This window comes from Lolium rigidum, chromosome 2 (genome assembly GCF_022539505.1).
Source record: "Lolium rigidum isolate FL_2022 chromosome 2, APGP_CSIRO_Lrig_0.1, whole genome shotgun sequence".
Lineage (NCBI taxonomy): Eukaryota > Viridiplantae > Streptophyta > Magnoliopsida > Poales > Poaceae > Lolium > Lolium rigidum.
This window is the reverse complement of record NC_061509.1, coordinates 53,706,796-53,715,193: the sequence shown is the minus strand read 5'-3', so window position 1 is coordinate 53,715,193 and position 8,398 is coordinate 53,706,796. Positions and strand designations below refer to the sequence as shown.

Below are 8,398 nucleotides of genomic sequence, written 5' to 3'. Positions count from 1 at the left end.
AGTTTGTCACATTTTCTGTTGCTTTCATCTAACCTCGGGGAATCCAATTATCACGCCAAATTCTAACTTTTCTTCCAGTACCAATTCTCCAGATGACGCCATTCTTTAAGAGGTCTAAACCATGCATAATGCCTTGCCATCCAGGGGATGGGTTTTCACAAATGCAGTGTCAGTAAGTTCCCCATTGGGGAAGTATTTAGCTTTTAGCACTGTCGCACATAGGCTGTCCGGGAAGGCAATTATTCTCCAGGCTTGTCTCGCCAACATGGCTTTGTTGAATAAGTGAAGATATTTAAAGCCAATGCCTCATTGGCCTTTCCTCCTTGTGAGTTTGTTCCAGCTCATCCAGTAGATTCGCCGGCCAACGTTTTCATCTACTCACCAGAAGTCCCTTGTTAGCTTCATTAGCTCTTCGCATAAGCCCGATGAGAATTTGAACACACTCATTGGGTAAGTTGTTATTGACTGTATAACCGACTTTATGAGTACTTCCTTTGCCCCGCTTGACGAGTACTTTTCAGAGTAGTTAGTCACACATTTTTTTTATTTTCTCTTTTACCAGTTGGAATATCCCATCTTTCATTCTACCTTCAGGGACTGGCAGTCCAATTTTTTTCAAATCCAACGGACTAGACCTGGAGGTCTTCCACGACCTGCTGACCTGCTACGGTAGTGCACTTGTTACCAAGCAGTAGAGAACACTTATCTGGGCTGAGAATCTGACCAGTTGCTAGCTCATACTTGGAGAGGATCGATTTAACTCGCATTGCTTGATCCATATTTGCTTCGAAGAAAAGGATGCTTTCATCGGCAAATAGCAGATGGGATATACCCGGGCTTTGGCGGCAGATCTTCAGTTCATTTAGTTGTTCGCTATTGATTTCTTGGCGCAGGAGTCGGGATAGGCCTTCTGCCACAAACATGAACATATAAGGAGAAAGAGGATCTCCCTGGCGGAGGATTCTAGTGGGTGCAAATTTCTGTAAGAGGTTGCCATTCAGCCGGATCGAGTACGTGACCTGATGCATGTCATAATCCATATTATCCACTGCTTTGCAAAGCCCAACTTCAGAAGCATTCCTTCAAGATAGGTCCAGTGGACTCCTTCAAGCCCAACTTGAGGAATATAAGGAACAACCTCATAGGCCAAGCAAGACAAACCCATTTATAATGAGGAACAACTTCGAGGCATATAAGGAACAACTCTATAGATTAAAGGGAACACACTATTTATTTGAGGAATAACTTAGAGTAATATAAGGAACATCATAATAGTTTGTGGTGAAGAAAACCATTTATAATGAGAAAGAAACCCGTAGGGTGATGGAAACAAACCTTTTATATTAAGGAACAAACAGAAAGAGTGCTCGGGAAACCATACAAATGTAGAAAAGTGAAAAAAATCAAGAAAGAAGAAAAATGAAGATAAAATATAAAAAAACTAAAGCATAAAGAAAAAATGGAACATGGAATTATAAGCGTAAGAAACTAATTTAGGAACAAAAATAAAAATTTAAAAACACAACTACAAAATGCGACAAGATGAATACAACATCCCTCTCCGTCTAAAAATAGTTATGTCATTTTTGTTAGGAAAGACACCACGTATCCTACTTTTGGTGAAACTGCTAGACTAGCAAGTTCAAACATAGCACGAGCGAACAAAGCCAAACGATACTGTTTCGCAAAAACAAAAGCCGAACGAACTAGTGAAGGAAGCTGGAACGAACGAGCGAACGAAAGCAAGCGAACCATATAAACGGGCCGGCCCAGAACGAACATCCTTAAGCGAACCCCGCGCGCTAGGGAGCAATCTCCCCTTTTTTGGGAAATTCGAGGGATAGGTTGTTGGACCTTATGTAGTAACCGTGATGGGGCTCGGAATGAAAACTACCCCGTATTAGCCTAAGAAGCCCAGCCAGAAGCAAACAGAAGGGCTAGTTCCCTCACGTCTAGGGCCATAGAATCGGCCCATGGCAGAATACAACAACAAAGCGAGGAGGGGTACAATTTTTAAGCAAAGCGACGGGTTTGCTTGCGCCATCGCTCTTTCCGCGGTCCGTCTCGGCTCTGGATTTTAAAAGAGTAAAATCCATCATTAGTACTTAAACTCGTCGACCAAAATTAATTTGGTCATTGTACAAAAAAATTAATTTAGGGTCACTGAATATGACCTGACGGTTCAGAGACGGTCACTGGTGGCGTCCTTGCGTAGTATTAGCCTAAGTGGCGAGCTTGAGGAGCCACTGTCAAATTTTGTTTTAACAAATCGCCCCTCAAACTTACTAACAACCTTATTGTACATACAAGACCAGCTAGCCACTATCGATGACAACTGGAGCCACCGTTCAAAGCAGTAACAATTAAATATAAAATAGGAAGTCGTCTCCCTCCCACCCTATCCCGTCATAAAACCACCGCTGCCACGTTGTCATGGCCGGGGGGCGCCGCCTGCAGAAGGCGGACACCACAGGGCTCCACCGCCTCCTGGTGTGCCACGCTTGGAAGAGGTAGTATGACGCCTAGGGATTCGGGGTAGCGGCGCGACGAACCGCCTCCAAACCGCGGCGGCCTCTCTCCGCTGGGAGCATGCGGCGGGCACGGGCGGGCTGTTGAGCAGGTCATGGCGGAGCCAAGTGCGGCACGTGGATGCATGAAAGTGGGAGGGGAAGCGCCATGCCGGACAAGGAGTATGGCTGGTTGGCCGTTGTGGCCCTCGACCTCATCGTCTTGTGGTCTTTCAACATTCTCAGATGCAGATTGGGCTGGCAATCCTGATGACAGTCGATCCACGAGGGGCTATGCGGTCTTCATTGATCCTAATTTGATCGCCTTGAATGCTCGCAAGCAAGCTACAATATCTCGTAGTAGCACTGAGACACGGCTATGGACGAGCTCGTCGAGCAGCAGAAAAGCGGCGTGCCTCAGCCCGTGCCTAACGCGTGTCTGAGTCGCCGCACGCGGGTGCTCCCGATGGATACGTGCCATCCTCCTCGCCTGCTCGCGTGCGCGTCCGCGCCCAGGCATCTGCAGCGGCCCTGCCACGACGCCTCTGGACGAGTCCATGCATCGCCGACGCCAGAGAGGATGCTCCCGAGCCACTTTTGCCGAAGGCGGTCGCTCCCGCCGCCCGCCTCGTCTTCGTCGGAGGGGTTGAGGTCGTAGCTGGTCGGGGAGGACGCTGGAGCACTGCGCGACTCCGGAGGCTCCAGACCTCCGACCAACCTCCGCCGCAGCTCCTGTTCTGCGCCGCGCCCCATGAGGACTAGGCCGCCGCCGTCGAAAGAGCAAGGGTTGCGCCCTGAGAGGGAAAGGCGAGACAACGAGGATGGGTGAAGAGAAGGAGCTGGTCCCGGTAAGGGGAAGTTTCACCTGCGAGCAAAGGGGGAGGCTCCCGCAGGAGTTTGTCGAGAGCGAGCACCTAGGCGGAGCTGACGATATCCGTCGCATGCCTCTTTACGGTTTGAGGCTGTTAGATGGGGCCATTGTAGTGCCACCACAGCAAATACGACACTTGAACGCCGCCATTGACCGTCCGTGAACATTTAAGTTTTATTCAGTGACCGTAATTTTGCATTCTGTGTGTACCATTACTAAAGTGATTTTGGTCGACAAGTTCAAGTTCCGATGACGGATTTTACTCATTTAAGTGTGTTGATGTAAACAACTTTCTTTTACATGGTGGATCTTGTTGCACCGCAATCTCTATTGGTCAACAATCTGTCCATTCTTCCTTGCAAGACCAAGAACCTGTGAAATATTTGTAAAGTATGACGCAGTAACAACATAGACTTGAAAATCGCGTGGTACACACTGGAAGCTACTCTCAAACAAACTAACAAAAAAACATACACTTGAAAATAGTTCCTTTTATGCTCATGTTGACAGGCACCTGAAATAAATAAAAAAGATCCAAATTGCTATTCTATAGTTAATTTACCCACATTTGTCTTCCCGCTAGCAAGAAGGAAAGGCAGATGTCTGTGTACCATAAATTATTAATCTCATGCCTATGCCGAGTATTACAACAATGTTTCCATGACTGAACCATGAAAAGGGGAGGATAAATAACTTGCTTCATGTTGGTTGTATTCACACTTGTGAAATGATAAGGTCAGCCATAGGTGGATCCAACCGTCCCTAAGCCGGGGCACGCGCCCAGGTTTCTGGCCGGCGGCCTAGCCTATTTTGATGAATATTTTGATAAAAAAATTGATCAGCCTTACACTTCATCCAGGCTTGACAAAATCTTGGGTCAGCTACTGAGATCAACTACACACGGTGAGTGAAATCATGACATTATTTTTTCAATATTAATTCTTCATATTAAGAAAGCTACCAGCTCACTTTGCATGTCAAGTATGCAAGCTTACATTTCGCATTTGTTCATCTTATGAAATCCATTAGGTACACAATAAGATCTCAAAAAAACAATGCATGTATAACAAAGTTAAAAGTAGTAGTATTATATAAGAATATTGAGCCGGATAGCTTTAACCATATAGAAAACTACTCCCCCCTTCCCTGTCCCTTCCATATTAGTCGTTGCTAATTTTTTTATTGCGAAATTGCACCGATCTATTAATAATCATTAACATCAATACAATTAGTTCCAAAAGTAATAAAAAATACAAGCATGTCTTTGAACCACCTAGCAACGACTAGAAACACTAGCGTGACCCGAAGGAGTGCCACCATCCTCGCCCCTCCATCGCCGGAGATGGGAAAAGCTTGTCGTAGTAGAGCTTGTTATAGTAGACAAATGGTATGTCATTGTGCTAAGACCCCAAAGGACCAGCGCACCAAAGCAACAACCATCACCAATGGTGTCATTCGTAGATTGGAAGAGACTGACCTCAAACCACACCAAGGAATGCGAAAACCGGCCGAATAGTAGGAGATCCACTGAACACATAACTCCAAGCGCCCTCCGTTGATGCTAGACGCACAACCGTAGCGCATCACCATTCCGAAGAAGACACTGAAAAAGCACCGAAAGAAAAGAGCCCCCCCCCCCCACCATGTGAAGGCCGTGGTCCTCCACACCTTCAATGTCGTAAGGCCACCGGAAGAGGAGCTAACCGACGGCTTCGCATGCGAGGGGGACGAAACCCTAGATGGGTTCTACTGCCGCCCCAAATCGCCTCTCATTCTTTCCCCGTACGTACCGGTTTGGTCTAGTGCTATGAAAGGAAATTTGGCATAGAGGAGTTCCTTTAGTTGTCGCTAATTTAGTATAATATTGCACTAAACTAGCGACAATTAATATGAAAAAAGGGCATAATTATTATTTCAAATCAGCCAAAACTATGTAAATGGGACTTCAGCAATATGATAGTACAGAATTATGAGGCTTAATAAAGGAGTTAAATTCATCGGTAGTCATGGAACTTGTCGCGCAAAATTAGTTTGGTCACTGTACAACTAGAATACGAATTTACGGTCACTGAATACATGTCGGGGATTCACACGCGGTCACCGCTCGCGACGTAGCGTCGTATTTGCTGATGTGGCGCTAAGTGGGTCCTACTGCCAGGTAACTTAACAGGGATTCGCAAAAAAAAAACTTAACAGGGAGATAAGAATACCCTGTTAGAGGAGGGCGTTTTTGCAAAACTGTCATCTCTCCTTCTCTCTCTAGCGATTCCCTCTTCGCGATGCGTCCGAGCCGCCGACTGCTGCCGCCCCAGCCGATGCCGGCTGTCCCCGACGCCGCCTCTCTCCGGCGAGGCTCCGCCTCAACCTCCTCCTCCGGTTCCCCTTCTTCTCAACGCTGCCCTGCACTGCTTGAGCCCCCACGGCTAACCCTAGCCCTGCCTGGTTCAACAAAATATGCAAGACTAGCAGTCTGCATCAGGTTATAAACAGCACGCATGATTCAGTTCTTGTTTCAACTTACACATAAAGCAAGCAGGTTACCAAATGACAGATGTTTCAGCTCTTTTAAAAAGTCTTAAGCTCATTTAAACAGTTTGAAGCTTCAGCTTCTGCAAGTGGATCTAAAATGTTCAGTACAGTGAGATGATCTCACTAATAACATGCTCTGCTGAAGCTTCATGTCACTAACTGCAGTAAACAATCAAAAGATTTGTGTTGCATCTGCAATTCAATCTTGAGCATTGTTGAGATTTTCTTGATGGTTTCATATCTGAAAAGGGAAAATGATAGTTTCGAAATGACTAAAAAATTTACATAATGGAAATGATGTGTGAATAAGTAAGGAAATGCAGAAGATACTATGAACAAGAAGTATTTGTACTATGAAGATACAACATGGCTCATATAATGGTCTCAAACAATACGCCGCAAAACGCTGCTGGATACTAGAAGATATAATACTTCACTGCAAAAAGATGATATACTATTCTGAGATACTATATCAGAATAATAGTACTAATAACAACGTCTCAGTTATAATCACAAATCCAATAGCATCTCTGTCACAGTAGAACTTCTACTGCAGTATAAGATCAAACCAAGCAAATCACCCTCAGCTTCTCGAATTAGAACCAAGCTAAAATAGCATGAACAAGCACGAGTAAGAATTCTTGGTACCACTTAACGTGTAATCTCCATGGTTTCACGAACAAGCTTAATTAGGAAGCTACTGAGCTAAATTAGAAAAGTGTAATCTCCATGGTTTCAAGAAAAAATATTACAAGATGACATCGTCAGAATACAATAAATCATCTAACTACAGTTATATATGATCAGAGTAACAAATTTTAGATAAAGACCGCTAATGCATCTGTACAAAATAGCAGATGGTTAAGTGGTTAATATAGCCTGTTGGGCATTAGCGGAGGTTGCTACAGTTAGTCATGCCATCAATTTGGCAAATCCATATGTAATGGAGGTATGTGGATCCAAAATGTTTGCAAATCCATATGATGCAAAAATGGTAGAGCAACAGGATGTAGAAATGGATGCACAAGATGAACAGGAAATATTGTCAGTACCAGTAGGTAAGCAAACAACTGATTTACTATGTGTTGTCATCATTATCAGTTGTTATGTGTTGAAACATTAGGAGTATTGTTATTGCCCTTTGACCAATTCACTAAACTGTAGTCTGCTGTTATAAGAAACAACACATGACATCTGACACGACATTACCTCAAACACATGTTGCGCATCCAGTACCGGAATCGGAAGGACGACTACCATGAGCATGAGGTGGTTGGGGGAGTCGTCGGTGTGGGTACCGAGTACGATCTCGTGGGAGCGGGCGGCGGCCAGGGACTCCAACGGGAGCCACTGGATGGTGAGCGAGAGCAACTCCAGTGGGTGGGAGATGACGAGGTCGTAGAGCGCCGGCGAGTTCTCCTTCCAGTTCAGATTGAGGCGGAGCCACGCCGGAGAGCGGCGACGCTTGGGACAGCCGGCATCGGCCGGGGCGGCAGGAGTCAGCGGCTCAGGCGCATCCCCAAGAGGGGATTGTTGGAGAGAGAGAGCCAGGAACAGTTTTGCAAAAACGCCCCCCTCTAGCTGGGTATTCTTATCTCCCTGCTAAGTTACCTGACCGTGGGTTACACTCAGCGCCATGTCAGCAAATACTACCCTACATCGCGAGCGGCGACTGCCTGTTCACAGCTCCAGTGCGTATTCAGTGACCGTAAATTCATATTTCTGGTATACAATGATCAAACTGATTTTGCTCAACAAGTTCAATGACCACTGATGGATTTAACTCCTTAATAAAGCATGTGAACTAATAGAACAAAGAGATAGAAAAGTCGGCACCCCTCCACTTCAGTACGTCTTTTTTTTTGTATCATAGTGTGTTAAACACTCTTGACCCTAAAAGGACCTTCTTAAAGAAAACTGCATGAACAACAGAATAGCACAACTATGATGGCATGGTAAGATGGGATAAAGCTACTATTTTGCCTATGCACAGGACATTACGTTTATACATATCATGATATGCAAGCGGAAATACGTGTCAATGAAGCAAACATGTACGAGAAGCGAGAATCAGTATAAATGGTACTCCAAATAGTTGTGGATTTTGCTCTCGCCATTTTAGATCTATAAATTAATATTTCGAAATTAACACATAGCCGTCTTAGCTCAGCTGGTAGAGCGCGTGGCTTTTAACCACGTGGTCGTGGGTTCGATTCCCACAGACGGCGCATTTTCGACGTTTTTAACATTTTTCCACTGTCTCACTTCTTTTTTGTATCATGTTCTTGCTGAAAGAGTAGATGCGGATCAGGCCACCTGACTTGCCATTTGTATTCTTGAAATGGAGCCCTTCGTCTGATTTTCTTAACCATCAGAGATAGTATGATGTGGCTCAGGTCACCGGAGCTAATTCAAAGTGAGCTGCCGAATGTCGGCGTCTCTCAGGCGAACTAATGAGCCGTTCCCGGCCAGGGCCTCAAATTCAAACTCT

General features: G+C 45.2%; 1 non-coding gene across 1 annotated transcript; it reads left to right on the top strand.

The window, feature by feature from the left end:
• Positions 1-8,062: 8,062 nt before the first annotated feature.
• Positions 8,063-8,135, top strand: TRNAK-UUU. The gene has a single exon. It is a non-coding gene; the product is annotated as a tRNA-Lys (tRNA).
• Positions 8,136-8,398: the final 263 nt, after the last annotated feature.